Raw genomic sequence first — 7,723 nt, 5'->3', positions numbered from 1 at the left:
CCACTTGTACACCATTCAGAAATTCAGTATCACAGTATGCCGAAGAAGTCACCCTAAGCAAATCTTTGTAATATTCTATAAAAGCTTCTGCCACTGGATTTTTTTCCTTCTCTACTAGTACCTTGCACATCAATGATACTCCATACATGGTTTCTGGTTTGTTTCTCCTTTAGAGTATTGAAGAAAAATGCACTACCTTTATCCCCAAAGCTTAGGCAGTCAATATCAGTTTTATGGTACAGCTCTGCTTCCTCCAGTTTAATTAAGAGACACAACTTCTCCAATTAACTATACTCCTGTGCACTAAGAGAAATATTTAAAGGGCTTTGGTTAAGCCTTTCTTGAATCTCTCTCAATTCTGTACTTATTTCCGCCACTAGCCACTGAGTGTCATTTCTAAAAGATCTTGCCCAACCCTTCAACAAATCTTTTAAACGTTTGAGCTTTCGTGATAACATGAAAGGAGGGCTCCCATGATCAGCTATATCCCAACTTATTTTAACAGTAGGCACAAAATCCTGGTGCAAAGTCCAAACATTACAGAATCGAAAAAGAGGATGCCTTCTATCTACCGCCAAAAAGGTCATAACCACCGGGCAGTGATCAGAAAGACCTTGAGTGAGAAACTCAACCTTTGTTACTAAAGGAATAGAAGTCCAAGTAGCATTTATCAGACATCTATCGATCTTTGACCACTTCCTGATGCTATCGCCACCAGTATTCCATGTATAAAAGCTACCAGAAGATGCATGATCAAACAGACCTGCTACATTTAGGCAGTTTGCAAAAGGCAGAGTTTCCCTCGGGTGAACAGCTTTGTCGCCTGCCCTCTCAAAGGAAAAGAGAACATTATTAAAGTCTCCCATGACACACCAAGGTCATTGGGTTCCCACACTTATCACCTTCAACTTTTCCCACAAAAGAAGCCTATCTTGACTTTTGTTACTCGCATAGATAACAGTTAAGGAGAAACAAAACCCATGCTATAAACTAGTGACCTTGCAGTGGATGAATTGTGCTCCTTCCACTTCTCTCTGTACATTCAAAATACTAGTATCCCATGTAATCCATATTCTTCCATGTTCATCACTCGAGTAATTATGTACGACTGCCCAAGATAGGCAAACCAGACCGGCAATATTGATATACTTCTCCATCTTTACCTTCGTTTCCAAAAGACTCATGCAACTGATCCTGTTATCCATAAGGAACCTATTCAAATTCCTCGCTTTAGTGGTATCATTTAACCTTCTTACATTCCAACTACACACTCTTATCATTGGGAAAAAAAAATTGTTTAGTGACCTCGTCGTTTACCACGACCTTTTACCCTGCCCCTACCACTCTTCCCAGAGGTTGTTTGCTGTTCAGTGTTCTTTTTCTTTTGTGCTCTAGTTTGGACTGATGAACTTTCAATAATCCTACTCAGCGGATTTGGCGTGGGCTGGCTGTCACTGAACAACTCAGGTTCTGGATCTGATAAGTCATCATCTTCCATGTCAGCCAACTCCTCAAAGATATTTCTCACAGCTATAAACTCACTAGCTGTCGGATGTTCAATTCTGCAAAGAGGGAGAGGGGGTGCTTGCACTACAACCAGTGCTTGTTCCTCTGGGTTTGTAATATTCTCTGGGAAGGAGCATTCGACTCTTCCAGGTGATACAAGTTGGATACTAGTACCTCCATGGTTACCCACCCCTTCATAATCATGTTCCTCCGATGCTCGCTGTGATTGCTCACTCCTACTTGACTTCAACACCTCGAGTTCACTACCTGTCCTAGCATTAACTTCTTGATGCCTACTCTCGTGTGAATCAACTACACTGACAATTGGCAATACTCTTTCTACTGCCCCCTGTTCATTGGTGTTCCCATTTTGTGGCCCAGTAACTGTACCCGCTGTGACCCTCTGTGTAGGCTCTTCTCTACTAGCTTTTGTACCATTAGTTTGCCCAGTTTGCCTTTGTGTCCACACCCTCGTGGTCCTTACTCCACACCGATTTGTGACATGCCCAAAATAGTTACATTTTTCACAGGATAGCGGCTTCCATGGGTACTCTAGAGGGATGACAATTTCTCGAGCTCCCGCTTTAATCTTGATAGATTCTTTGTAACTGTGATTGACAGGGAATTCAATGCAAAATTGAGCAAAGGATAATATTTTGCATTTAGCAGTCGCATCATCCATGAACTTTGGAGTCCCTCCAATCAAACTTGTGAGATATGGTAGACCTTCAAAGGTCCACATCTCCTTTGGTACGTCCAACAGCTTTACCCACACCGGAATAGTGGCCACCTCGTTTCTAAAGTTATCTGCCTCCACTGACCATGGCTTTATAAAAAGCACCCTACCCGCGATGAACACTGGTCCACTTTCCAAGACCATTTGCCGATCTTCAAAACTCGTAAAACTCATGTAAAACAGATCTTTATCAGTAGTAATATCAATCGACCCTTTCAGTTTCCACCGTTTCTCTAGCACATCCTTTACCGTGAGGAAAGACAACCTTTTATCCAGAAAATACCCCACCAGGTGCTCATCCCAGTACTTAACTCCTTGTTTAACTAGTTCAACAGGAACTTGGGCTACTCCATCAATGATTATGGGGGAGAAATGCCTTAAAGACTACATTAGACTCCTGGGCGCCCATTCTACCAAACAGAGAACTCCACGAGTTACCACGAGCACTCTCTTGGTTTGGATTACTAGAGCTTAGTCCTGTATTGACATTGGAAGCCACAGCTCAATTTCTACTTTCTCCTTGCCTAGATGATTCCACACCACTACGTACAGGAAAACTCACTTGGTGTCTTCCAGAACCAAACCCGAAAGAAACCGAAGCCATTTAGTTTGTGTTACCAGGGTTACTGGAAGAAGCCATAAATTTCGAAAACTACTTCCTTATGAGAACTCTCACTGTAAGCAATGTAGGATTTTACCATATAAGGAAGCAAGCTTAAGTTTAGATGAGAAAAGAAGAGAAGAGAGATTAAACTGGTTTGATTTCTCAGTTGAGAAAGAAGAGGATGACTTTCTTTACCTTTTTTGGATAAAACTGGAGAGAAACTAAAGATAAGAATTCTCACCTACTTAATTTTACTATTTGTGAAAAGCTTTGGTGCACTGGAACAAGGAAATAGAATACGCTTAAGTGACCCCCAATCACCCACTTAAGGTCCCCATTATTAGGTGTTAAGTCTTCTGATCCAACACATTCATAGCAATTGTCTGCACCCCCATCTGTATTTCATTAATGACTTGCTTAACACAAATAGCGAATATTTTGCTTCAACTTTTTTTTTTTCCCAACATATAGAGAAGGTAATCAAGTTGTAGCTCCAAAAAACCAAGTTATTTCAATGTAATATTTGTAAAGTTTGAAAATATTACCTCACTAAGTTTATTAGTACAATCATTTGTGTTAATAAAGCCTGTGACTCCAACTTTTTTTCTTGCACGACCCAGCGGTATGAATGGTAAATGGTTCAGAAAAAGATAAAGTCATTGTTAATAAAGAAAAGTGGCTGATAGATGAACCTATAGTTAGTCATCCAATCAATATGATTTTATTCTTTTCGATGAAGTAGTGACAGCTGACTAATTGTACAACCAATACATGCTAAGCTCTTCATGTTCCTAAATGCCTAAAATCCATCAGAGAAAACAGGGTGAGATTAATCCATACCAAGTTCAAATTCATTCGGATTTAAGTCCACACCAATAATTCTATCTAGCAGCTCCACAAAGCCTTGCTCCCTCTCCAACCTGTTATAATAAACTTATAGTACGTAGGACCATATTTTTGGTGATATGACATTTGTGTATTACTTGCAGTAATTCCTAATATCTCTACTGGAATGCAATAAGAACAGTGTTTTTCTCTGTTACACCTCATTAATGAAGATGCGAGAGTCTGATTGCTCGATTGAAAGATATGTCAAAGTTGTTGCTATTAAGAATCAACATACTGCCAGACCAATGGCTTCTATCCCGAATATAGCCACGGTAGATCCCGCTTCTACGTGAGCAGTTTTGCAAGTAGCCCCCACACCTGCAGACAATTTATAGTAAAGATTAATGGTAGTTCACATGCTATTAGATCTATTTTATTCCGAACAGTGACTCCTTGTTACCTATTGATACTCTGCAACTAAAGAGGCACTGCACGCACTATTTGAAGGAACTGATGGGTCGATCTTCGTCAAATGTGCGACATCACTAAAACTCGATACATTTATAAAATGGTACACCACTTCCCCCTTTATTGTCTATGAATCTACTTGTCTCATCTCTTGGCATCCAAGGAGAGATACTAAAAGGGAATGAACTTAGAACATATGTTGCTCTTTTCTAACAGACAACCTTTGCACTCTCAACAATCCGGTATAAACGTTGGAACCACAGTATCGCCTTCTTTTACTTCACTTACTTTCACCCCTAAGCTTTCCACGATTCTAATCAATTAACAAAGGAATTATAAATAGGAAATTTAATTGGTTTGTTGTGCTTAAGTATTACGAATAAATGATTAAAATTAAACTCTTGAATTATATGGTGGATAGGAGATTGCATTCAATCCGAATAGTAATTATAAACAACGAACACTAAACTACAACCAAACAAACAATAAAATTTAAGTAATTGATCAGCTCCTAAATGTACGTTTTATTATATTTACGTTATTGTATTACAACCTTTCTTACGTATAATAAACAGACAACTTATAGCTTTTACTGCCTTTTTCATGTTACAAACAATTTCAGACCACTTATTATAATAGCTGCATTTTAGCGCCAAAAGGAGCCTTATTAACGATTATTATGAAGATTCAAGCTGCTATGAAAAAGTACTAAAAAAGTCAAAGTCAAAGTCAGTAATTAATTAAACAAACGATAAAAAAAACATAAAATCTCACCGTTTTGTCGAAATAGATTACTATAGCAGAAACAATATCGTACAGAAAGAGATTTGTTGGGGGGAGGTGGAGGTAATTAAGTTACGAAATTTCTGACAGTAGCCGACCAAGATTTAACAAAAATGAAAGGGGGAGAGAGAGAGAGGTGACAACATAAACGAAAGAGAGACTGAGCAGAGAAAGAAATTACTCGCTCTTTTTTTTAAAATTTATCTAGATAAAGAAAAGACTAAACTAACCTTGTGACGGACACAAAACATATATGACACCAAATCACTATTCCTCATACCCCATATTTTTGTAATATACTAGCAAAAGGCACGTGCACAAGGTGTTATAATTGACCGAATTTTAGAAAACGGGGCAAATTCATAAATATAAATACACAAAACAAACAGGGGCTAAACAATCAATAGAAAAGTGACCAAGAGGGAAGAGCCAAGAGATACATAAAATCTTGACTACTTTATAAAATTGCGGACTCATCTACATTTATGTAATAGTAGATTAATAATATTAGCAAAAGGTATGTGCTATGCATGTTTGCAACTGTGCAACCACTATTGTTGACTAAATTTTCGAATAGAATATTTTATAATTACATTTCTATCTTCAAAAGTCTAGAGATTTACTGATCTATAAACCAATGTGCTAGCTGGAATTTAACAGTTTTAACGAGGGAAAAACAGTCCTGAGAAAAAATGACCAAGAGATTAGAAATAGATAAAAAAAAATTGTTTTAGAACTATTGCCGACTGTAGATAAGGGTTGTGATTTTTTAAGTAGTAGAGATTTTATGTATCTCTTGGCTCTTCCCTCTTGGTCACTTTTCTATTCACTGTTTAGCCCATGTTTGTTTTGTGTCTTTACGAATTTGCCGTTATCTAAAATTTGGTCAATTATAACGTCTTGACAATTGTAAACGTGCGTAGCACGTGTCCTAATATTATTAATTTACTATTGCAGAAATGTAGATGAACTCGCGATTTTATAAAGTGATAAAGATTTAGAGTCAAGTATAGAGTTGTGAGTAAGAATTTAATTGTTCTATTTGGGGTTGCCAAATAGAACAATTAAATTCTTGACACCTTTGTATTTTGTATTTTGAATATTTCCTCCAAATTCTTGGAATGAACCAAATTTTCTATGAAGTGCCAAAACTAAAAAACACAAAAAGTTCATTGCAATTAAATTTTACAAAATACTATTTGGTTAATTTCATGAGAAGCCTAGGTTAAATCTTAATAGGTCATTAGGATGATATTGAATCATCTCGAAAAGAATTTAACCTTCTAATAATAAACCAAAAACAGATAAAACAATTTAATTAAGAACACAGCCGCAATACTCCATATATTAGTTATATAGTCCAGGCTTTGTTGGGAAAAAACCATAAGTTATAAAAACAATTGTTGACAGTGGGATTCGAACCCACGCCCTTTCGGACCAGAACCTTAATCTGGCGCCTTAGACCAACTCGGCCATATCAACAACATGATGACATAGTTTATCATATAGCCGAAGATATAGTACATTCTCTGCCATGACTGTTGTGAGTACCAATAATGATATTCAGGTTGAAGTGCCGTTGAATAGTTGAACTGTTGAAGACAATGATAATGACAACCAGTAAGCTAGCGTACTTTGGCCTAACATTGTATCCATCAAACAGGGAAGTCAGTACATTATCTTTCTCTCTTTTTCCCATCCCTTCTCCGAATCAAATCTTGAATCATACAAAATAACCTGACCTAATACGGTACATATATATCTTAGCCTTCTTAGGTAGGCGCCCGTGATTCCATATGTTTTCATAATTGTGCATGTAAAACATCCACGTCGAATGCTGCAGCTGTATGTCTAGCTTATATATTTCTAGAAATTTTGTACCAAGAGCTTCATCGTGTTCGTCATTTATCCTATGAATAAACACGAATAGAGTACGTGGGCTGAAGAACTGTATATAGGGTTCAGATGAAATGCACCTTTGAATGACCTTTAATTTGCCATGTGACCTTTACCTACCAATTCAAAAACACTTCAGTGTTCGTTCAGTTCAAGCAAGTAAGTCAATGTCACGCCATTGGATGATGACCTAACATCTAGAAATCCATTTGCTAGAACTGATGGTCGTCGCCCAAGGAAATGGTCTTAAAGTTGGTGAAATGAGCACATGATCGATGATATATAGTTGATAAGGACATGCATGTCCATTTAATAATGTTTCCACACTTTATCTTCCTCAATTAAGAATGCGTGATTTGCGATGAGTTCCAATTTTGTGCACGAGTGCATAAAGCTAGAGTTAATTTGTAAGAAAAAATGCTTTTGTTTCCTTGTTTTTTTGGGCGTATGGCGTATGGCATATGGCAGGTCATATGTTGGGGAAGTGCAGATGAGGTTCTCACTCCATGAAGCTTTAAAATTATCACAAAGTCATTGGTTTTACGTACATATCCAATATATTGTCGGTCAGTAGATATTATTTTTGTTAATTTCTGTCATTTTAAAACTAGCACATAGTAAGGCCTACGAGTTCTGATCCACATATTACTTTTCTCCAGTGAACAGCTGATGTATGATTAAAGGAGCTGGCTCAGTTTATTTGTTTTTACAGCTAAATAGACACCATCATGTCATGATACCAGCTTGGTGAGCACAGATGGCCTTGGAGAAACCCAAAGTAGAGAACTTGTGATGACGAAAAGAAAGTTTGTTATAATAATTTGTAAAGTATAGCATCTCCACTGGTTTGCGGGTTTGCTTATAATAAAAAGATTATACGTGTGGATTTTCTCTAGACAAGT

General features: G+C 37.4%; 1 non-coding gene across 1 annotated transcript; it reads right to left on the bottom strand.

The window, feature by feature from the left end:
- Positions 1-6,326: 6,326 nt before the first annotated feature.
- TRNAL-AAG (transfer RNA leucine (anticodon AAG)) lies at positions 6,327-6,407 on the bottom strand. The gene has a single exon. It is a non-coding gene; the product is annotated as a tRNA-Leu (tRNA).
- Positions 6,408-7,723: the final 1,316 nt, after the last annotated feature.

This window comes from Coptis chinensis, chromosome 8 (assembly GCF_015680905.1).
Source record: "Coptis chinensis isolate HL-2020 chromosome 8, ASM1568090v1, whole genome shotgun sequence".
NCBI lineage: Eukaryota > Viridiplantae > Streptophyta > Magnoliopsida > Ranunculales > Ranunculaceae > Coptis > Coptis chinensis.
This window is presented reverse-complemented; position numbering and strand designations above follow the sequence as displayed.